Source organism: Rhipicephalus microplus, chromosome 5 (assembly GCF_043290135.1).
Source record: "Rhipicephalus microplus isolate Deutch F79 chromosome 5, USDA_Rmic, whole genome shotgun sequence".
NCBI classification, from domain to species: domain Eukaryota; kingdom Metazoa; phylum Arthropoda; class Arachnida; order Ixodida; family Ixodidae; genus Rhipicephalus; species Rhipicephalus microplus.
This window is the reverse complement of record NC_134704.1, coordinates 50,116,901-50,140,422: the sequence shown is the minus strand read 5'-3', so window position 1 is coordinate 50,140,422 and position 23,522 is coordinate 50,116,901. Positions and strand designations below refer to the sequence as shown.

Here is a 23,522-nt window from a genome sequence, read left to right as displayed (position 1 = left end):
AATATGTACTACTAGTTACTACCACTACTAGTGATGACGATACTTATAGTAATAATAAAGAGTACCAGTAATTACCGCTACTTACAGTGCTCGGCTGGTGACCCGACGGTCACGGGTTCGAATACCAGCCACGGCGGCCACGTTTCTATGCAGGCGAAGAGCTTGAGGCTCGTCGGTTTAGATTTAGGTGCGCGTCAAGCAACCTTGAGGGTGTTGTGCCTCGCCCAAGTTCCACGTGGTCTTCGCGGCCTGCTGGCACCTGGCAGCTGTTGATGAGTCAACCCTGCACCGGGACGGCGACGGACGCGGACAATCGGGAAAAACCACGTCGCCGGCTCCTCTTGACACAAAAGTCGTTGGCCAAGCTTTTGTCAGCCGCCGAGAGCAACACTCCGAAGCAGCGTCGACCCAGCAGCTGTACGGGGTATTCTGCCTTGCTTGAGTCAACCTGGCTGCATCAGGGAGCGACTTTGCGCATGGGATTCCACGTCATCTCACTGTGGTGCCACGCTGGCGCGTGGGGTCTCCCTCACCAAACAGCGTACTGGGCATGCCTTGCCCCCTTTCCTAGGTTCAGAGGGAGGCGGTGTTTGGCTTTCCCTCTTCGGGGCCGGAGAGGAAGACGACGATCTCATTGGAGTATCCTGCGCATAAATTATCTTTGCAAGGGATCTTGGGAAGGCGGACGATGTATAAAAACGCTAGCGCAGAGGCGCTCGTGGGTGATTCTCTTTTCATGTTGTACCACGCTACCATGTAAATACTGTATATAAACATTTTTTTCTCCTTCTCCGGCTTCTCTACTCGTCCTCTCCGGGGACTCGGATGGCCCGAGTCCGCACCACGCTACACAAAGGCGCAACAGTGGCTGGCAGCTTATGGGATTCGCCTGCGTCGGCTGCATCGAAGTGGTGAGTGCCGCGTGTTTGCTCTTCTTTTCGCCAGACTCGTTAGCGCAGATGGTCGGTAACGTGGTAGGGTGATTGTGGTAAATTTTGATTCGCAGACCAAGAATTGGGTGGCTCGTGGGCAAAATTACCTTAGAAGAGAAACGGTGTGCATATCTAAGATGGAGAAGTTTAAGGTCCAAGAACTCCTCGAAATTTGTCAGGAGCTGAATATTTCGGTCGGCTCGGTTAAAAGAAAACAACAAATTTTGGAGCACTTGGGAAAAGAGGAAGTGAGTTTAGAAGAGGCCATTGAGGCCAGAGAAACCATTTTGGCAAAGAAAGAGGAGCGTGAGCGCTTAGCCCGTGAACAGAGAGAGGAGGAAATAAGGAGGGATCGCGAGGATAAAGAACATGAAATCCGTCTGAAAGAACTGGAGCTTCGTATGTCCGTGGGAAATCGAAATTCAGGGGGTGGAGAATCAAAGATAAAGGATCTAATCCACACCTTCAAGGCGGGTGACGACATTGCATTATACCTCGTGCATTTTGAGCGAGCATGCGAAAATGCAGGGTTTAGTAGGGAGACTTGGCCACAAAAACTGATATGCGTACTACCAGGCGAAGTGTCCGATGTTATCGCAAGAATGAATAAAGAGGACTCCGAGGTGTATGACAGGGTAAAGGCTGCATTGCTACGAAAATGTCGCCTATCGACAGAGGCTTTCCGCCTGCGGTTCAGGCACTCTAAGAGGGGCAACGAATCTCATTCAGACTATGCCTACCAAATTAGAGCCAACTTTGAAGAATGGCTCAAAAGCGCGCAAGTCTATGGCAACCATGACAAGGTCATTGAGTTGATGGTACTTGAGCAGTTTTACCGGGGAATTCCCGAGGAGGTAAGGCTTTGGGTGCAGGATAGGATGAAAGACGTAGACATGAACAGGGCAGCAGAACTCGCCGAAGATTACTGCTCACGCCGTAGTCTCCGCAGTACACCACGAACTTCGGAAAAAAATGAAAAGGTAGAAAGCTGGTCGGGAAACCAGGGACGCAAGAGGTTTGCAAGAAATAACTGGAAACCCGAGAATTCCAAGTTATTAGACAGTCAGCAGGGAAAGGACAGTGAGGGGACTAAGGCGGCACCTTCATCAGGTTCAAAGGCGCCGGGTGACATAGCGCATGCGTTAGAAGCGCGGAAGCCAGTTGTTTGCTACAGCTGCGGAGAAAAGGGCCACATGGCCAGGAGCTGTAAGAGGCACATGGCATTTGCCACAATTCAGGAGTCAGAGGATAGCTTAAAGCTGTTGAAGCCTTACATGAGGACACTCTCAGTGAACGGCCGAATGTGTAGGGTATTGAGGGACTCGGCGGCCACAATGGATGTAGCGCATCCAAGTTGCGTATCTTCCGAAGACTATATAGGAGAGTGTGCCTGGATTCGGCAAGTGGCAGAAAAGCAAAGCGTCTGCCTACCGATAGCGAGGGTTGTAATCGAGGGCCCTTTCGGCCAATTGTGTACGGAAGCAGCAATTTCAGCCAACCTTCCGGAGCACTTCCCTTACCTATTTTCAAATAAGTCTGAGGAAATGTTAAAAACACGTGGAGAATCATTTGCCACCGAAATAGCTTGCATGGCCCTTACCCGTTCGAAGGCGCGCGAGCTGACGCAACAGCTGAGCAGCTCACCCTCTGGGGAACAGACGTCCGAGGGCAGTGTAGGAAAACCTGAGGTAGTTGCGACGGAAAATGAGTCTGCCATGCGAGTTGTCGAGACGGAAACTGGGGCTATGGTCGGCAACAGCGAGGAAATATCTCTAACGCCCGAAAACGAGGACTTGGTGACAGGCTCGGTGTTAACACCCGCGTCCACCAGTTGGTGTCAGCTAGCCAGAACCGACCGTGCAACGCTAGTGGTCGATCAAAAGGCGGATCTCGCACTCTCTATGCTGCTAGATGCCATACATAAGGAAGGTAACTCTAGAAAGAACGTTTCGTTCTACACCCAAAACGAGGTGTTGCATCGCAGGTATGAGAACGCTAAAGGGCGGGTCTACAACCAAGTGGTAGTTCCACTAAAATACCGGCGGAACATTCTCGACCTGGCCCACAGCAACGCCTGGGCGGGCCACTTAGGTATAAAGAAAACGAAAGCTAAGCTGGCTCAGGAGTTCTACTGGCCCGGGTGCTGGAAGGATGTAGAGATGTTTGTCCGTGAATGCGACACTAGTCAGCGGATAGGAAAATCAACAGACAAATGGAAGGCCCCAATGAAACTAGTGCCAATAATCACAGAACCCTTCCGTCGGCTCGTGATTGACATCGTGGGGCCTCTGCCTCCATCTAAATCAGGATATCGGTACGTCCTGACCGCGCTGTGCGTTGCCACCAAGTTCCCGGAGGCAATCGCACTGAAAGAGTTGAGTTCAGTATGCGTGGTGGACGCATTGTTGTCTATTTTTTCTCGGGTGGGTTTTCCCTCGGAGATACAGTGTGACAACGGAAGTGTGTTCACAAGCTGCCTTACGACTACATTCCTAGAACGCTGCGGGATAAAAATCGCGCATAGCTCTATTCACCATCCACAGTCGAACCCTGTGGAACGCATGCACTCGGTCATGAAACGCGTTTTGCGAGCTTTGTGCTTTGAGCATAAAAGTGACTGGGAGGGGTGTATACCAGCTGCGATGTTTTCTCTGAGGTCGGCCCCACACGAGAGTACGGGTTTTAGTCCGGCTGAACTTGTCTACGGCAGGAACTTGAGAGGTCCGCTGCACTTGATACGAGAGTCATGGACTGGATATGGGGAGGACTCTAATGTGGTTTCCTATGTACTGGATTTATTGGGGCGACTGGGGACTACACGCGAAGTGGTGGAGAGCAACATGCGCGCAGCACAGGCGCTTTCCAAGGCCCGTTACGATAAGTCAGCTCGAAAGCGAGTCTTTAGAGTGGGCGATGAGGTGATGCTGTTGTGCCCTTCAAGAAAAAACAAGCTGGACGTACAATGGGAGGGACCAGCGACAGTGATGTCAGTGCTTTCAGACACCAACTACGAGGTAAAGTGGGGCCGGAAATGCCCCAAAGTGTATCACAGTAACCTAATGAAACCCTACATGCGACGAAAAGCAGTAGTAAACCTTGCACTCAATGTTCCTGAGGACGAGGGCGCGGAAATCCTTTGTCTTTCCGATGGCACGGTCAGCAGCACATTGTCAGATAGGGTAGACACAGGGAACACCCTAAGTAAGGCTCAAGAGGAAGATTTAGAGCTTTTAGTACAGGAATTCGCTACCGTTTTCTCCGAGAAGCCAGGCAAAACGGATGTGATTAAGCACGACATTGAGCTGACGGTTAACAAGCCGATCAGCTGTAAGCCGTATCGGGTGTCACCTAGACAGAGAGAGATACTAGAGGCCGAAATTCGCCGCATGATCGACCTAGGTGTTATCATCGAAGCAGACAGTGATTTCACCTCGCCTTTGATTTTGGTTGAGATTCCGGGCCGTGATCCAAGGCCATGCGTGGACTATCGCCGCCTGAACTCTGTAACAATCGACCAGACTTACCCTATTCCTAACATTGAAGAGAGGGTAGAGACAGTGTCTAAGGCGAAATACATTTCTACGCTAGACCTTGTTAGGGGGTATTGGCAGGTCCCTTTGACAGAGCGCGCGAGTCGATACGCTGCTTTTATCTCACCCCTGGGCACTTTTCGTCCTTTGAAGATGAGCTTTGGGCTCAAGAACGCACCGTATTGTTTCAGCCGCCTGATGGATAAGGTTCTCCACGGGCTCGAGAAATTTGCGCTGCCTTACCTAGACGATGTGGCGATATTTTCGGACAAATGGGAAGACCATGTTGAACACCTTCGGATGGTTTTGGAACGGATCAAAAATGCAGGTCTTACGGTAAAGAGAGAGAAATGTCATTTGGGCTGTGCTGAAGTAAGCTATTTAGGGCACATTGTAGGAAATGGGCGTCGTCGACCGTCCGAACTCAAGGTAGCCGCGGTGGTCGGTTATCGTCGTCCCAGCACTAAGACCGAGATGAGAGCATTCCTCGGCCTCACAGGTTACTATCAGCATTACGTCCCGAATTACTCCGAGATTGCCAGCCCTTTGACAGATAGTTTACGCAAGACCGAACCTGTGAACATTCAATGGGACTCTAAAAAAGAAGACGCTTTTCAGAAGCTGAAGCACGCATTGAGTGAGAAACCCGTCTTGAGGGCACCGGATTTTGCAAAACCTTTCACTATTCAGTGTGATGCAAGCGAACGCGGTTTAGGAGCAGTGCTATGTCAGACGGACCAGAGTGGAGAGGAGCGGCCGGTTTTGTATTTGAGTCGCAAATTGAGCAGCAGGGAAGAGGCTTATAGCACTTCGGAAAAAGAATGTGCTTGCATTGTTTGGGCCGTACAAAAACTAGGCTGCTATGTTGCTGGCTCTAAGTTTATTATAGAAACTGATCACTCTCCACTAACCTGGTTACACCAAATGTCACCTAAGAATGGTCGTTTGCTCAGATGGAGCATAGCACTGCAGCAGCACAATTTCGAGGTGCGCTACAAGAGAGGTGGCCTTCATACAAATGCAGACGCCCTAAGTCGAGCGTTTTGACTCGTCAAAAGACGCGGAAGGTTTGTTTGATTTTTTTGTTTACCTTTACCTAGTTAATGTGTACTTTTTTTTTTCAATGTGTTACAGTGAGGGCATAGAGAAATTTTTTACTGACTCCCTCGTTGTCCCGAGCTCTACAGTTTGCTTGTTTAGCTTGATTATAATGTTATCTCGATTCCAAATGGAATTACGTATGAAAGAGTTACTGGACACTTGTCCCGATTGGTATGCACATTGTTTCCTTGAGCTTAAGTTATTAAGATAAGATGTTTGCTTTGTAAAATCTGAGGCCTGGCGATGAGAGTGGCGTGCACGCGGTGCTTGGCGCATTGTGTGTGGCTGACAAAGGTCGTTTCTTGGAGCTTGTCACCCACTTTTCACCGAAGCGGGGCGCAGAGGCCAGCTCTTGGAGCATTCCAGTTTGACCAGGCCCTTCGAGAAAGCAAGAGCCTTGCCGGAACGTCGCCGACATCGACCCGGCCGAGCTGCATGGAACAACTCGACCTCCCGATGTATCATCTGGCGGCGGGGGTGCTGTTGTGCCTCGCCCAAGTTCCACGTGGTCTTCGCGGCCTGCTGGCACCTGGCAGCTGTTGATGAGTCAACCCTGCACCGGGACGGCGACGGACGCGGACAATCGGGAAAAACCACGTCGCCGGCTCCTCTTGACACAAAAGTCGTTGGCCAAGCTTTTGTCAGCCGCCGAGAGCAACACTCCGAAGCAGCGTCGACCCAGCAGCTGTACGGGGTATTCTGCCTTGCTTGAGTCAACCTGGCTGCATCAGGGAGCGACTTTGCGCATGGGATTCCACGTCATCTCACTGTGGTGCCACGCTGGCGCGTGGGGTCTCCCTCACCAAACAGCGTACTGGGCATGCCTTGCCCCCTTTCCTAGGTTCAGAGGGAGGCGGTGTTTGGCTTTCCCTCTTCGGGGCCGGAGAGGAAGACGACGATCTCATTGGAGTATCCTGCGCATAAATTATCTTTGCAAGGGATCTTGGGAAGGCGGACGATGTATAAAAACGCTAGCGCAGAGGCGCTCGTGGGTGATTCTCTTTTCATGTTGTACCACGCTACCATGTAAATACTGTATATAAACATTTTTTTCTCCTTCTCCGGCTTCTCTACTCGTCCTCTCCGGGGACTCGGATGGCCCGAGTCCGCACCACGCTACACAAAGGCGCAACAAGGGGTAAACTACCTCATAATCATATGTCAATTTTGGCGTGTAAAACCCCGAGCATATTGTCATGAAAACTACATGTAACATAGGAAAATGCAGTAGATTGTCTGATAGGTCAAGTTCGAACCGAATTCGACACAACAAGCATTGAGAATATTGCAAGCAAGAGTGATGGTCATTGGCTGTTTGCCAATGGTTGCGTACAATTATATTATTTGCATAACTGTTAATATCTTCTATCGAAATAGTTCGTGAAGTGGCTCGAATGCCGCATTCGAGAATAATAATGAAGAAGCATTTTTACACGACACGACTAGCCATACTTGTGCATCTGCCCTGCATGGTTTGCGTGGTATCTTAGGTCAGAGTTTGCCTGTCAGAGTTTTATCATTGATTAGAATGAATGTAGCAACCAGATAAATTTGTGCATGTTTGTGGTCCACGGGACGGCTTTAAGCTCTCCCATAGTGGAGTACCAAGTACTCTAAATCGTTAACCACTTTTTCTAAACACACAGAACTAGTTAGAAAAAAGTAAAACTTTCACCGTTCTACTTATTTCTTTGGTCGGTCGTAGAGTACCAGGTACTCTAAATCGTTAACAACTTTTTCCAAACACACTATGTAGTTAATTTGGAAGAGGAGGCTTTCCTCCAACGATGGTCTACGTGATTCATTATTGTTAAAATATTGGCAGATCCAACGTACAGTGAGAATCGATGATATGCGAAGCACGCATGAGAAATGTTGATATGTCAATTTAAAATCAGCTCAACGTTACGAGGTGGAGGTAAATGATGCCATACATGACTTCTGTGTCATGGATATTATGTTTAAATGTGTTGTTTACCTTCATCATCTATTCACGTCAGGTGATACCAAATTTAGTCAACGCCACCTAAAAAAAATATGCCTGGAACGTGAGCCGCGAATGCGCTGCTCTACCCTCTGGTTTTTCTCTCCTCATTCGGTACGAAGACAAGCGTTTCTGACGGCCGCCCCCTGCGTACAAAGCAATGCTCTCACAGTTGCCTCCGAGATACCGTGATGTCACGTGACGAAACGGTACGTAATGTCACGTGACTGAGCGGTACGGAGGCGAGCGGTCTCATGCGGCGGTCGGTCGCAACACAAGGCAGGAGGCATGGCCTCCGAGATTAAGTGCTGACAGGAGGCTCTCAATTGAAAAGAGACCGACGTTCCAAGCATAGTCTTTCCAGGAGGCGTTGATTTAGTATATGTGGAGCTAGCGAAAATGCGACATGCTGCATTTTGTGACGATGCGTTACCGAGACAACTCTGCGTCGTCCTCTTTTCGTGACGGAGGGACGCCGGACGCGCTGAAACGCGCATGCGTCAAAGCAACGCAGCGCGGCGCGTGCCAGCGAGTATATAGTAGGACCGGCGCCTGGCGTAACAACGCCGGCGTGGCGCGACGAAATGAACGCCGGCGAGCACGTGCATCGCGTCACGTCCAAATGTCTTGGCGCCTTGACTGTGACATGTAGTCATGTTCTCACACGACACGCATCTCGTGATTGTCATGTTTGCACCAGTCACATACCTTCGTCATCCATTGACATCACGTAATACCAAACTCGGCAAATGTGAAGCTAGAGAAACGGCATCATGAGCGTGGCATGTAGTCAAGTTATTACATGTCACGCATCTCATGATTATCACGTTTGCACCAGTCACGTACCGTCGTCATTCATTCACGTACCGTAATACCGAATTTGATGTATGTGACGCTATATAGTGAAACGGCCGCGAGCGCATCATGAGCATGGCATGTAGTCATGTTGTTACATGACACGCATGTCATGATTTTCATGTTAGGCTCAGTCGCTTGTGTTCGTCATGCAGTCATGTCATACCATTCGAGTTTTGCAACATGCCATGTGAACGAAACCACCCCAAGAGCTGGAGGACCATAAAATGTAAATCATGACATTCATGACATACATGTCATGATTTTCATGTTATTACTGGTGATATATGTTCATCATACGGTCATGATATGCCATACCAAGTTTGGTATCGATACCATTATCGAAACGGCCAGGAAAGCTAAAAGTCGTAGGCGGCTAGATAGACAGATAAATTGATAGATACGCTCAATGTCGCCGAAGTTCGCTAAGAAATGCTTCGCATTTAAAACAACAGAGCGTCCGTGCCTTTCTTTCCATACTGAGGGGGTGCACGGGCTGGAGTTTGTACCACTGTAAAGCTACAGTGTGAATACTCCCTTTCTTTATCAGAAACATGCTCTTTTTTGTGACTTATTGCACTTGAGCACGAGTGCAAATTGTCCTCATAGGTGGATGCAAAAACACCACCTTACATTGTGAAAGACTCCTTTGTTTGTACACATAGCCTTTATTGTTTATATAAGCTTCATCATCTCGAACTTTATGAATGTCCCGTCCTTGTTGTACAATCTTTTGCATTGTACATATGTACATCACTGTCTACACAAATATGTTATTTTTTCTCTCTCTCTCTCTCTCTCTCTCTCTCTATATATATATATATATATATATATATATATATACATATATATATAGCTTGCACTGTACATACACATTAGCAACATTGTATATCTTTTTGTGTACACAAGTTACGTGTATGCCAAAGCATATGTCAAAAATTCAGACACAACGCAACGAATTTCCTAAAGCGCTTGCCTATGCCCCGCCACGGTGGTCTAGTGGCTAAGGTACTCGGCTGCTGACCCGCAGGTCGCGGGATCAAATCCCGGCTGTGGTGGCTGCATTTCCGATGGAGGCGGAAATGTTGTAGGCCCGTGTACTCAGATTTGGGTGCACGTTAAAGAACCCCAGGTGGTCAAAATTTCCGGAGTCCTCCACTACGGCGTCTCTCATAATCAAATGGTGGTTTTGGGACGTTAAACCCCACAAATCAATCAAAGCGCTTGCCTATATATAATCGGAAGTATACTCCGCTCTCAGAGAAGGCCGAATATTGATAAAAATGCACACAATCGTCGCGAGCAAACTGATTAGAACGGCGTCCGTCACCTCCTTTCCAATGCGGCTATAGGTTTCTTGTTTGTACCGTTCTCCGTCGCGCGTCGTCTGCTTGCTTCGGGAAGCGATAGAAGGATACGCTATCATCTTTCCACCACAATGTCACGCATTGCGGCACACCACAATGGTCTTTGGACATCGCTTTCTTCTTTTTCGGGATCGCGCATGTGGCATGGCGAAAGGAAAGAAACTACGTTGTCGCGTTTCAACCCGCGCAACGTGGTACATGTCTCCTTTGAAGGTTGACCCTGTTAGCGCCTCATTCATGCGCGGCCGCTAGGTGGCAAGCGCCAAGTTGTAGTCGCGAAAAGGCACTGGATCTTGCGCCTGCAGAAGGTTGTGCCGGTTGGCGATTTCTCCTGTGCGTTGTTGAACAATAAGAATTCACAGCGTGCACGTTAACTAAAAGGGGGCTACGGGTTTACGCGTCCAATCGGAGTCTTCGATCTCTCATTGTCCATTGTCACTCATTGGCATGTTCCAGTAGGAAACACTGGTCCGTCACAGAGTGCTTTGAAGCTCCCCAGTTTTCTCTGCTGCGCAACGCCGCGCGCGGAGCACAAGCGTCAACACCGCCGACAGTATGAGCTTAGCGCCCGCAGCTTCGCACCTACACATGTTTCACTTTAGTGGGAAATAGTGTAATCTTTTTTTTTTCTTTTCTGCTTTTCCGTTATTTTCTGTCTTTTTCACTCTGTTTATCTACATTTTTTTTCTCTCACACTATTCATTTATTTTTCTCACTCTTTCTATTTTTCTTCCTAACATTCCGCTTTATCTCTGTTTCCATTTCGCGCTCCCTCCCACTTTCTTTTCTATCTTTATGCATGGTTTTGCGTGCGTTGCAACAAGCGCACTGGTTTTCTTGCTGATGATCATCAGCAAGGGCCTCGAACAACAAGAGGAGAAATACTTGTCCTCGTCGCGAGAGCGCTCAGTATGCTAAACGCGTAGCGCTACGCCAGCCGACGACGACCGCAGACGACAGCACACGATAGTCGTGTCGAACGCTGTCGGCACCACGGCTGTCTACATGCTGCCCTAAAGTGCTTCCTAGTTAATATAGACCACCTGGTGTTCTTTAACGAGCACTGACATCACGATGTACTTGGGTCTCATTGGTTCACCCCCAATTTTTTTTTTAATTTTATTTTTACAGGATCAAAGAGAAAGTGCAGTTTTCAATTAACAGACGGGCACTTCCATAGCGCGTCGAGTTAAGCGAATTTGCTGGCTGGCACAATCTCAGGAGAAGGCTTTCTGCTTATCGTGCTTATAACAACAGCTCCTCCTTTCCGAGGCCGGAACCACTTGGTGAAGGGGGCGTGGCGGATACCACTCTTCATTGTAGACATTACTGCCGCTTTTGCTTTACAATGTGAGCTTAGCAAAAATACAAAAATAAAACAGATGCTAAGATATAACATTGTGTAGTTATAAGTGAACCACCGAAAAAGCAAGCGCTGTCACACTTGCTGTCAACTTTGACGCGCGGAACTGTTGACTGTTCTTATCTGCAACGAGCACAAACGAAGATTACGCGAGATTAGACACATACTGAGCGATGTACTCCGGACCATAGAGTTTCTTAATATACACTAGAGGGAACTCTGGCGCTAGTGTCTATGGGAGCTGCAACGCACGGCGCTTCAGCGAGCATGGGAAGGATGGGTAGTACACACATTTGCCTAATTTTCGTACTTCTCGCCTGCTTCTGGCTCCGTGTATGTTCGTGTGGCTTCGAGCAGTTTTTTCACGAAAACATAAATTAGCAAACGTTCACCGTTTGCACTTAACAACCTTATTCTTTTAGGCTTACCATTTCGAATCAAGTCACTAAGTTCAAAAGGGTTCGTTCTTTCTTTCAAAACAAAACCGTAATCAGCAATAAACGAAGCCGCAAGTACGATTCGCCGCCCGCAAGTACGAAGACTAGGCAAATGTGTGTACTATCCATCATTCCCATGGTCACTGAACGATCGCAGCGCCAGAGTGACCTCTAGTTTTTTGGAAAACTCTATGCTTCGGACTCTATGCTCCGTTGCGTGTCCTGTTACGGCCATAACGAGCACGTCTGGCTTCCGTGCTCCTATTTCCGTATAACAAGGACTGCTGGGATTTACGTCTCAAAACCAAGGTATAGTTATGAGAGATGCGGTATAGTGGAAGTTTCCGAAAATTTTGACCACCAGATGTTTTCTAACGTGCCCTTAAATCTAAGTACGTGGGCCTCAAGCATTCCGGATTCCATCGAAAATGCGACCGCCGCGGCTGATATTCGATCCAGCGACTTTCGAGTCAGCGGTCGAGAATGATAACCGCTAGATCATCGTGGTGAGTGCGCTCTTATCTTCTAATATATAGTTAACTGCTAGTGGAGGTAGTATGCAGGTCCTCGAAATGACTTATTAACAATATTTGTGTTTTTTACGAGCCATAACCATGCTATGACTATGATTATTGTTTTTTTTTTCGTTTGCTAGGTTGCGACGTCCCGAAAACACCTAATGATTATGAGAGAAGCCGAAGCGGAGAGCTCCGAAAATTTGGACCATCGAGTGCTCTTTAACGTGGACGTAAATTTATGCACACTGGCCTCAATCATTTTCGCCTCCATCGAAAATGCGGCCGCCGCTGGTGAGATTCGATCCCGCGACCTGCGGGTCAGCAGCCGAGTGCCTTCACCACTATGCCACCATCGCGGGACGATATGATTACGAGCGACGTCATAGTCCCGAAATTTTGATCACCTGGTAACGTGCACAGCCCTCGCGCTGTACTCGGGCCTCTTGCATTTCGCCTCCGTCGAAATGCGACTGCCGCGACGGGAATCGAACCCGCGACTTTCAGGTCTGCTGCCGAGCGTCGCAACCCCTACGCCGCCAGCGTGGCTTAGACTGAACTATTGAAGCGAAAGTCCTCCGAGCTCCCATCAAATGCCATCAAATATCTACCCGTCTTTCACCGAGCGACGCAGTCGTGTAATGAGTCCATCATGTGACATCATGTGACGTCAAGACGGCGTTACACGACATCCTCATGACGTCGTCGGCGTCAACACGGACTACGCAAAAGGTGACGTGCTCAAAGATGACGTCATGAGGACGTCGTCTGGAACGCCGTCTTGACGTCACGTGATGTCACATAATAGACTCACTACACGACTGAGTCGCTTGGTGAAAGATGGGTAGATATTTGACGCAACGCAGCACCATGTGACGTGCCGAAAGTATCAAGGCGCTGGGGAAAGGGCAAGGACGAGGGATATCGATACAATCTACAGGTAAGGAAAAAAAAAAACGGCTGTCGGGGTATCGATACAATCTAGCGACAAAAAAAAAAGAAAAGAAAAGAAGACGGCTTTCGTTTTCGAGTCGACTGAAGTGAATGCATAACCGACCTGAAGATAGCGTTACCGAAGATTCGTATCAGCCACAATGGATGATGCATACTTGAGGTAATAACAAGGCATTGAAGGACTCTGCAGTTTTACGTCTCAAATCCAAGACGATTGTGACAGACGCCGTAGTGGAGGGTTCTGGGAATTTTAACCATCCGGTGTTCTTTAAGGTGCACTGACATTGCACAGTACCCGGGCTTCGACCATTTCACCTCCGTCTATATGCGAGCGCCCGGCCGGGTCGAACCCGCGAACCTTCGGGATAGCAGCCAAGCACTCCAGCCACTGATCCACCGAGGCGGACTGCTTGAGGTGATGGCAGGAAGATGGTATAGAGGTGATGGTAAAAAGAAAATTACGGAGCGCCTTATGATACTGTTATGTTGCTCGGCCTCTAAGTGTTTGGAAAAAAATATACGTGGCACTCCGTCATGCCGACATCAACACGATGCCTATTCGCGAATGTAGACTTCCGCCAAGTGGTCTCGAACTCTGTTGAAGGTTGTAAAATTAGGCACCCTGTACCAGAGTGGCTCGGAAAATTTGAGCCACTAACGCGTATAAAGTAATTATAGTGACTATGTAGACCATACTGCTCGTTACCTCTTTTCACACTGTTCATGCACTTTATTATTACTGTATGATTTGCCAAATAAAGTAATAAAGAAAAAAAGAGTGTCCCTGTACGAAGCAGCTAGAAATTTCGATGAACATACACCTCCCACATTGCGCCCTATAATTGAAACCTGCAAGGAAGAATTTGAGACCTATGACGTGGTGATATCAGCCTCATTACGGTCTATTTTTGAATTGGTGCCAAATTCTGCGTAATTTGAGCGAGACATATAACAACTGTCTTTTATATTAGGCAGTGAGTAATTACTTCGAAGGGACTCTATGTTTCCTATCACTTCTGGCCAAAATATCGCACATCTGCTTCACTTATACGGCATAATATAGTCAATTGAAAAAGAAAAGAAAAGCAAGAAAAAGTTGTTCTGAGGGCCAACCCTCAACGTTGGAAGTTGAACACAGGTCGCTGAGGTTTCAACAGATATGTGCGTAAATCAACAGCAATGTAATGCCATTACTTTCGGCCAGCTGCGATTTGGCGCGAAATTTAAGTAAGTTTAAGAAAAAAAATTCAGAAAATGTGTAATGATGCAGCTTCAAAACTTTCCAGGGGTAATTGTGCCATATCGGGCCTTTACTTTTTAAATAAATCATGATATCTCATGCCTTTTTTGTGTGTGTGGCAAAGACGGAGTCTGAGACTATCGAATGGAGAAGGGCATATACCACTCAAAAACGAAAAAATAAATAAATAAAGACGTTAGTTCAGTGGCGGTGGGCCTCGATAATTTATGTACATCTACAAGGCGATACCGTTAGCGCAACGCTTTGACGCAAACACAGCTGCCGCACATTGACGCCAGAGCGCTTACGATTGCATCGTTTTACGTCAGCGTCATGGTCAATTATGTATGTGAAGCATATTAACTAGGAGCAACTTTTACGACATCCTGAGCAGCGCGGAAGTACGCAGGACACTTCATATACACTATGGTAATTTTTTAAAATTTGTATGCATTAAATATGTATAGAGAGAGAGAGAAAGAGAGAGAGTTTAAACCGTATTATGTGTCCTCGCCAGGGAGGTGGTGGCCGGGAAGCTCACTTTTATCGGAGCCCCCCACCTTTCCTGAGGCGGTGGCGAGACCTTGAGCAATACTTCTTTGCAGACAAGTTGATTCATACTTGAAAACTCGACTCTCGCTGCGCAAGCTGAACGAAAATGAGAAGGGAGACGGGAAATAGCCCAGACTACCAACTGTTTATTGTTGATTCTCGAAACCAATATGTATATAGACATGACAAGAGTGACCTACAGAAGATCACTCCAGGCATGACACACTGTGTCATCACGATGCGCACAGAACCAGGATTCCATTACAAAGGTGTCGCAAACAGAGCCGCCGTGACAAAACACTTTGTATGTACCAAACGCCACAATCTAAACTACGTAGTCAGAAAATTGAATGAGATAAAATATGAGTGTACATAATTTCAATACGTGGTTTAGATTGTGGCGTTTGGTACATATATATGTAGTGTTTTGTCAAGGCTCTTTTTGCACGGCGTCTTTGTATTAGAATCCTGGTTTTTGCATATATATATATATATATATATATATGCACACTGACTGAAGACGTGACGAATACCATAACCGAGATGGTCACGGAGTGTTCGTTGGCGCGTTTGCGCGTTTCTCGATTCGCGTGTATATGACGCAACAAGATAACAAGATATAGTGCGCGAACGAAAGCGCCGACTTAATTTGGAATATTGGTGGCCGGTCATAAAGACTTCGCCCCAACGGTGGTTCGGAGACGTGCCTTGCTTTCGACGACGTCGTGCGACAGAACAGCGAATGGCAAGATATAAAAGTTATGGCGGGAAGAGATTGCCAAGTCGTTCGCCGGTAGGATATATATTAGTTGCAGGGTTATACAGCCCGGCAAAGCACGGGAAAAAAAAACAAAGAAAGAAAAGCGCGAAAACTGGTATGCGTCACGCTGTTAGCGTAATACCTTGCTTAAGACGAATGGCTTGTTAATGTTTATCAAGCCTTCCTACGATAACTACTACTCTAGGTTACAGCCAGTAGTTATATGAAAGAAAGTGCAAGTACTCCTGCATCCGGATATTGATCCACTTTGCCCAGATTGTGGTGTATTTTGCTCTTTGAGTCACATGCTCTGGCAGTGCCCTGCGTTACAGGATTTTAAAACAGAAGAAGACTGGACGACGGCAATCACAGACCCCAGACAAGACGTCCAGCTTCAGGCTGTCCAGAGGGCCCGTGAACGAGCGGAGAGGCATGGCCTCTCTGTTCCGACATGGGACTAGCCAACGGCTGGGTGGGGACCTACATAGTTGGCCCGCCGCCTTGCCTCTCAGGACCAAATAAAGTTGTTTGTCCTGTGTCCTGCAGCTCCGCCCATAGCACCACGGGGCGCCTGGCCATCATGTACCTAGAAACGACAGTCATGTTAGCTGGCTTCTGCTCAAATTGTAAGTGATGTTTCTAGACTAACGCAAGTACCCACGCACATTAAGAAATAAAGACTCGTCGTTAGTACTAAAGGCATCACGCTTGGCAGATACGTTTTGTCAAATCACTTGGCGAAAGATGCGAAGGAGTTCAAGTTTCTGTCCTCAAACGAGTGGCACCACCGTGGCTGTGTATGGGAAAGCCCGCTATCTAAAGCGCTTGAGCAGTGTTCAATGTCGCAAAAGTGTCTGGGTAGATGTGGGTTCACGTTTAATTTAAAAATATTCGCCATGGTACGGCTTTATGCTCTCCAATAGTAGAGCCCCAAGTACTCTAAATTGTTACTCCTTTTTTTTTTCTAAGCACCCTTGCAAAAAAAAAAAAAATGCTTCTCGTCGCACGTACTATGTGAATCTGTTCCAACTTAGTATATTTTGCGTTTCTCTTTCTATTCGTTTTCTTGAGTGATTCTTGATCTGTGAGGATATTGAAGTGCTGTGTGTTACATACTGTCTATGTTCTCTTGTTTGTTCACGCCACTGAAGTGATTTTGTTACACCAGACAGTTGTACTTACCTGAAATGTTGGTTACCAGTTTGCAAAAAACTTCCCTGTCTCAATAGAGTACCTAGTACTCTGAATTGTTAGCAACTTCTAAACACGCAGCAGAAGGCTTTGCCATAGTAGAGTGCCTGTGGTACTGTAAAGCGTTCACAATATATTCTACCCCTCCCCCTTCCCGCTGTTCGCTCTATGCAAAAGTGTTAGTTCTCGCAATGTGAAATTGTGAAAATGTGAAGGTATCCATGAACGCTGATTTATCACGCATATTTTATGCTCTGTACATAGTACAATCTAAAAAAATATCGAGTGAAAAGGGTGTCTTTTTGTCCCACAACAATAATCGTCATCAGGCTTGCGTGCGCTTCCTTTCTTAAAAACTCGGCGCTGGCCACTTTCCTATCGAGAATGCAATGTAACCCTGATAATGGGCATGTAGATCGTGACCGGAATGTACCGGGCGTGGGGCGATAGCGCAATGATGAAACGCAATATAGATGACGATTATTGTTGTGGGACAAAAAGACACCCTTTTTACTCGCTCTTTTTTTTAGAGTGTAGCGCTTCGAAGGCTGGGAAGAATATATACAATGGCAACTAAGCATTACTAATAAAATTAATAGGTCAATCAATGAAGAACATGAATTGTACGAGCTCCTTGTTCCCGTTGTTGAACTTCAAAGCTGTTCTCCTTCTCGAAACGCAATGAGAATGACCTCGAACGACCACCCTATGTGCCGTTAGTGCTTCTCGCATCTTTATTTTTATTATATTTCTTACTTTTCATTTACTTTTTATTTATTTATTTATTTTTACATACAACAGCTTTAATGAGGCTATTGCAGTAGTGGGAACAGACAAGAACAAACAACATCGAGAACAAATCAACATTCATAAACAGGCTGTCATAAATTCTTGAAGTGGTAGAGAACGGACACTTCCGGGCAGCAAATTCTAGACTTCTACAGTTGAAGGAACAAAGCCTAATTAAAACATGTCAGTGTGGGTGAAAAAAAAAAAGCTGCAATGTTAAGGGCACGGTCACTCCTCGTAGACAGAGATCTGGAATATTTAAGATATGATTTAGAGTGCCAAAGCGAGAAGAATTGATTAAGTTGTGCAGAAATCTCAGTCATTCAACACGGCGACGCTTCGTAAGTGCTGTGAGACTTAACTTGGGAAGGAAAATCGCAGGAGAAAAATCCCTGCCATACCTCTTGTATACAAAACGCACAGCTCTTTTAGAACGGATTCTAGTTTCTTGACATCACATTTCTTACGAAGGCTCCAAACCACACTACCCTACTCGTGAATGGGACGAATAAGAGTTTTTTAGGTAAGCAATTTGGTATCCTGAGGAGCAAAACGAAGCATACGAGGTAATGATAACCTCAACTTTTAAAATCTTTGTTACATGTGGGACCAATATAAGGTTACCATAAGGTCATAAGGTTATCAAGGTACTTAAATTCGGACACCCTGCACAAACTAACATTGTTATAACCGTAGTCAAAAGTTAACGGACATGAGCGTCTGGTAAATTACACAATGACCGTCTTGGAGGTGTTGATATTCATTTGCCAAGATTTGGACCAGCTACAAAAAATTAGTAAATAAATTGTTAAGAATGGCATCATCCAGTGGAGATTTACCAGTATGATACAGGACGCAGTCATCTACGAAAAGGTGTATTTTCACAAAAGTGTGCAAGGGTATGTCATTAATATAAAGCAGCAATAACAGGGGTCCTAGGACAGAAACCTGGGAAACTCCTTATGAAACCGGCACCGAAGGCAAGTTAGTGGAGTCGAAGCACACATATTGTGAACTCTGAAAAAAAATTCGGATATACAGCTAACCAATGATTCATTGTTTAGTATAACAAAATATTTGTGCAATAGTTTAGGATGTGATGCAGAGTCGAAGGTCTTGGCAAAATCAATGAATATGGTATGAACCCGGTCACCTATGCCTAAAGAGTTGCTGGATAAATTATGTCAGTTGGGTAATGGTGCCAAGACCACGCCTCAAACCATGCTGGGAAGTGCTCAAAATTTCGTTTGTTTCAAGGAATTTCGTAATCTGTTTGAAGATTATATGCTCTAGCATTTTACAAGAATGTGCTGTGAAAGAGATGGGTCTGTAATCGCTCACTAATTGAACTTTACCTTATTTAAATAAGGGGAAAATGAATGCACGTTTCTTCGAGAAAGAAGTGTCGCTGACGAGAGAAATTTTCTTAAAATAATTGTGACGTATCTACTACACCAAAGAGCGTACCTAACTAGCAAAGCTGTCGGGATGTCGTCGGGACCAGATGATTTCTGGGTGGCTAAGTTTAACATGAGATTAAGTACGCCTTCAGGTGACCCTGACCCATCGTCAATTCTAGGATGAGATTCTGAACGAAAAGCAGGAATGTCCGAGTTGTCAGTCGTAAAGATTGAGTGCAAGTATGGGTGTTGAAGGCTGAAGCGATAATCTTTGAACCAGAAACTGCAACGTTGTCAATTGTCATCGTGTGTGATGAAGAGCCAGATGGTAAGATAGCCTTCCAGCATTTACGGGAATCGACCTTCATTAGTTTCGGCAAGGTAGCCTTGTAATAATGTTCTTTTGCAACCTTCATTTTAACAGATAGTTCTTTTTTGGTGATAACAAACTGTTCAAGCTTTTTCGTGTCACCAGAGCGCAACGCCGCGGTGGTCTAGTGGCTAAGGTACTCGGCTGCTGACCCACCGGTCGCGGGATCGAATCCCGGCTGCGGCGGATGCATTTCTGATGGAGGCGGAAATGCTGTAGACCCATGTGCTCAGATTCGGGTGCACGTTTAAGTACCCCATGTGGTCAAAATTTCCGGAGCCCTTCTATGCGGCGTCTATCATAATAATATGGTGTTTTTTGTGACGTTAAACCCCACATATTTATCAATTGAGTCACCAAAGTGCTTTGATCGACGTAGTCTGGCCACACGGCGTGACAAATGTCAGATATTCCTAGTCATCCGGGGTATTTCAGTGTTCGTTTTTTTTTTTTTCAAAAGAATGAAACGATTGATACACTCATTGACAAGGCCTTCGAAAAAAGTAGATAATGTATTGAGATCACTGGTAGTGCTTTAAAGCTCAAATTAAAAAAAAAAGAGTCGCAGAGGGCGTCTGCAATTGCTTGATCATCAGCGTGGTCAAAATATGAAAAGGTGCAGCAAGAAAGTGTAACGGCATTTCAGAACGATACCAGGAACTGAGAACAATACAGCGTTGTGATGAGATATGCCGTAAATAATATCACATTCAAAGTTGAAAATAGTTACAAATGTAGTGACAAAAACCAGATCAAGAACAGCGCCATTACGAGTTGATTCCTTAACGATTTGGTGAAGGCCACATGACAACGAAATGTTGAGTAACTCTCTTCCAATAGATGCTTTGTGTCCACTGACTGTCAAAGATGACCATTCTATAGCAGGAGCATTGCAACTTTAGGATTCGTCATCAAACGCATACAGAAAAACAGGCATTCGCGGTAAGACTATATCAAAAAGCATGGTCATGTATCGTAAAAGGCCATCAGAAAATGAAAATGCCGAAAATACATCGGCTACAGAGGCGTATTGGCATGAACAATCTGTTTATTTATTTATTTATTTATTTATTTATTTATTTATTTATTTATTTATTTATTTATTTATTTATTTATTTATTTATTTACACCTTCCATACGTCTCCGCAGAGTGAGCGGCCTGACCACCTTTACTTATTTGGCAATGCATTCGCGATTCACAGCGCAAAGAGTCAAGATTGAATGGCAATTGTAGCCCCGCCGCGGTGGTCTTGTGGCTAAGGCACCTGGCTGCTGACCCACAGGTCGCGGGATTGAATCCCAGCTGCATTTCCGATGGAGGGGGAAATGTTGTAGGCCCGTGTGCTCAGATTTGGGTGCACGTTAAAGAACCCCAGGTGGTCAAAATTTCCGGAGCCCTTCACTACGGCGTCTCTCATAATCATATGGTGGTTTTGGGACGTCAAACCTCGCATATCGATCAATCAAATGCAATTGTAAAGGGCAGTTAACGTAGTTTCTCACGCGTGCGCAATCGTACAGACTGACGTCAAATTTTATTCAGCAAATCATACTTCTTCTTTCTTTCGTTTGTAAACCGGGCGAAAAAAAAAGAAAAGAAAAGGAAATGCCGTTTAGGCTCGAGAAACAGCGAAAGCGTGTATTACTTCCCTTGGCAGATTTGGCAACGCGCACAGATACGACTTAATTCGTTCGTGCCGTAAAACAATTACATGGTTCTTCCCGTACATATTGCCGATTTCGCAATGACGACTTATGTAGTGTCCTAGCAGTAAACAAGCATGAATCCGGACGACAAGATACTCGTGTCTGCCTTTTTTCTCTCCCCCCCCCCCCCCCTTCTTTTCTTCGATGTCGTCGTATGTGATTCCGGTATTCCACCGTGTAGGAAGCAGCAATAACATGCATTTGGTTTCTTTTTCTTTTTTCATTTGCACCACTGACGTAATTCGTGTACATACGTACAAGCTCTGAAACGACAGCAGAAACGGGTTTTTTCTTTGCGGGAGCATTGTTGCCGGCTGCAGCATTTCTTCTTCGTTTATTTCTTTTTTTTCCCCGCGTGCAGGAAAGTTACTGCAGCTTCTTCAACGTTCTCGCGTGGCGCCGCTTGACTTCCTCGTGTTTATTGTCGGTGACGCGGGCGAAGGACGTCTGTGGATGGTGGAGCATGGACTTTTAGCTATGGCTGCAACTGCTTATAGAAGCTGTTATAGAAACATGGTGCTGTGTTTCTTCGCCATTTTGTATTTTGCCTCGAGCTAGACCTTCTGTTGAACTACAATCAAATGTTGCATATGGTTATTGTTGTGCTCGGTTACAACCTAATAAAAAATTCCTTTGGCAATCCCTTAGCAACGCACGGATGATCGCTAGTGAGAGCTTCTGACACTGAACAACGCACGGTTGTTCACTTGCAGGGGCTCTCGCTAGTGATCCATACGTTTTGGCAACGTTACGCAAGCATTAAACGTCTACTTTGAAACCGCTTCACAGCCAACGTTCATTTAAATTTACTGCACTGACAGCAAAACGTCGTTGAACCTCTTAGGGCGGCTTTTTCGCACTTGTACCCTTTTTGAGGAGAAGCCAGCTTTGACAAACACTCTAACTCTTGGTGTTAGCTGGCGTTGGCTTCTTCGCAATGCTGTTGTTCATGTGAAAAAGCCACCTCCAGTGAGAGGAGTCGTTGCGAAGAAGTTAGGTTTCAGTGTATTTGTCGACGGTGACACTTTTGCAGTGTAACTTTCAGTGAGATTAAATCACTCTAATATTATATTATCATTTTAAGGAGAAAGCCCTAATTGTTTCGCCAAACGGGAAAACTGAACGTCGGCGTCGAGTGTCGGTGGCATCAGCGTTCTGCAGCGTCAGACACAGCACAAGTGATGCAGGAAAATTGCCACGTGATGACGTCACTGTATTACCTCGTCGTGGCGTCACAGATTGCAAAAATGGAATGTGTGACGTTGCTGAAGGTCCAAATTCTGGCGTGACATCACATGATGTCGTCACCACATGACATGGCACCATTGGTTGAATGGCGGTAAAATGTCGATTACTGTTGGTTAGTAATTTATTTATTTATTTAGGCAATACTCACAGCGCAATCAAAGGCATTACAGTAAGGATGTAAACGCAATATAAGCGGATTTAGACATCATATATAAGCAGTAAGAAGAAAAAAAAAGTTGGCACAAAAATGAATGAACTACATACAAACCCAGCATGCAAATAAAAGCATTAAAAATAGGTAAGGCTAAATAATGGTGGCAGACGTAAGATCCCTAATGTTTAAACCATGAAATTGACATAAAGATTCACAACGTATTTTGTGCGTTCACCTAAGACGACCCGAAGGGGAACACCATATTTCTTTCTTTTTTTTTGTATTCTCAGCCAATGTATTCCCCCGCCCCCTTTTGAAAGCTTCGCGCACGTAACGTGGTTTTGCACCAGCTCCACAATGGGGGGCATTGTAAGATTCCTGCATCTGACGGGGTTTTACGTGGCCTCCGTGATCGGCCCACCAAGTGAAGATGTATATTGGGATGACGTCATCACGTGAAGACATGTCATGTGACGCCATGATGAAGTCACAAATTCTGGTGACTTCTGACGTCATGTCGACGTAATATGTTGACGTAATCATTTGACGGGGACTTTTCGCGTCACTTTTGTTGACGACGGTGGTCAAGTTTCGTGTCTGATGACTGACGAGGAATCTAAACCCGGTATTCACAAAAGCTCCTCGACTCGACTTCCATCCTACACTTGACAGAGTTGAGCACTGCCCCACCACTCGGCTGACAATGACGCAGCGCTACTCAAGAATCGCGGCAGATTATCGCTGATATGCAGTGCCTTGCCGTGCCTAGAGACGGCGCTCCCATCGGCTTTCTCAAGTGAAGGTGAAGGGTTGAGTGAAGGGACGTTCTAGAATACCGGGGTTAGGCTTTCATTTTAATAGATAGATGCACAATGAAGCTCTCGCGTACACGAAAACAACAACCTGAATTATTTCTGCGCGACACTTCTTTTAGTTAGTTGCTCCCACTATTATTAGACTTTTGCACCTGGCAACAACAATGCCGTAGGAGGGCCGGTTATGCGTGAATAACCGCAGTGGCCCCCCAGAAAACGTGTTGTAAAGACGAGAAAGTGAGCAGAGAGCTGGCGTGG

General features: G+C 46.1%; 1 protein-coding gene and 1 long non-coding RNA gene across 2 annotated transcripts in view; one reads left to right on the top strand and one right to left on the bottom strand.

The window, feature by feature from the left end:
- Positions 1–23,522, top strand: part of LOC119174581 (GRAM domain-containing protein 4) — a 121,604-nt gene that overhangs the window by 26,522 nt on the left and 71,560 nt on the right. The window lies entirely within an intron of this gene.
- Positions 14,959–23,522, bottom strand: part of LOC142817775 (uncharacterized) — a 37,343-nt gene continuing 28,779 nt past the window's right edge. Inside the window, exon 3 of the long non-coding RNA XR_012895349.1 lies at positions 14,959–16,176. This is a non-coding gene — a long non-coding RNA (uncharacterized LOC142817775). The remainder of the gene's footprint in view (positions 16,177–23,522) is intronic.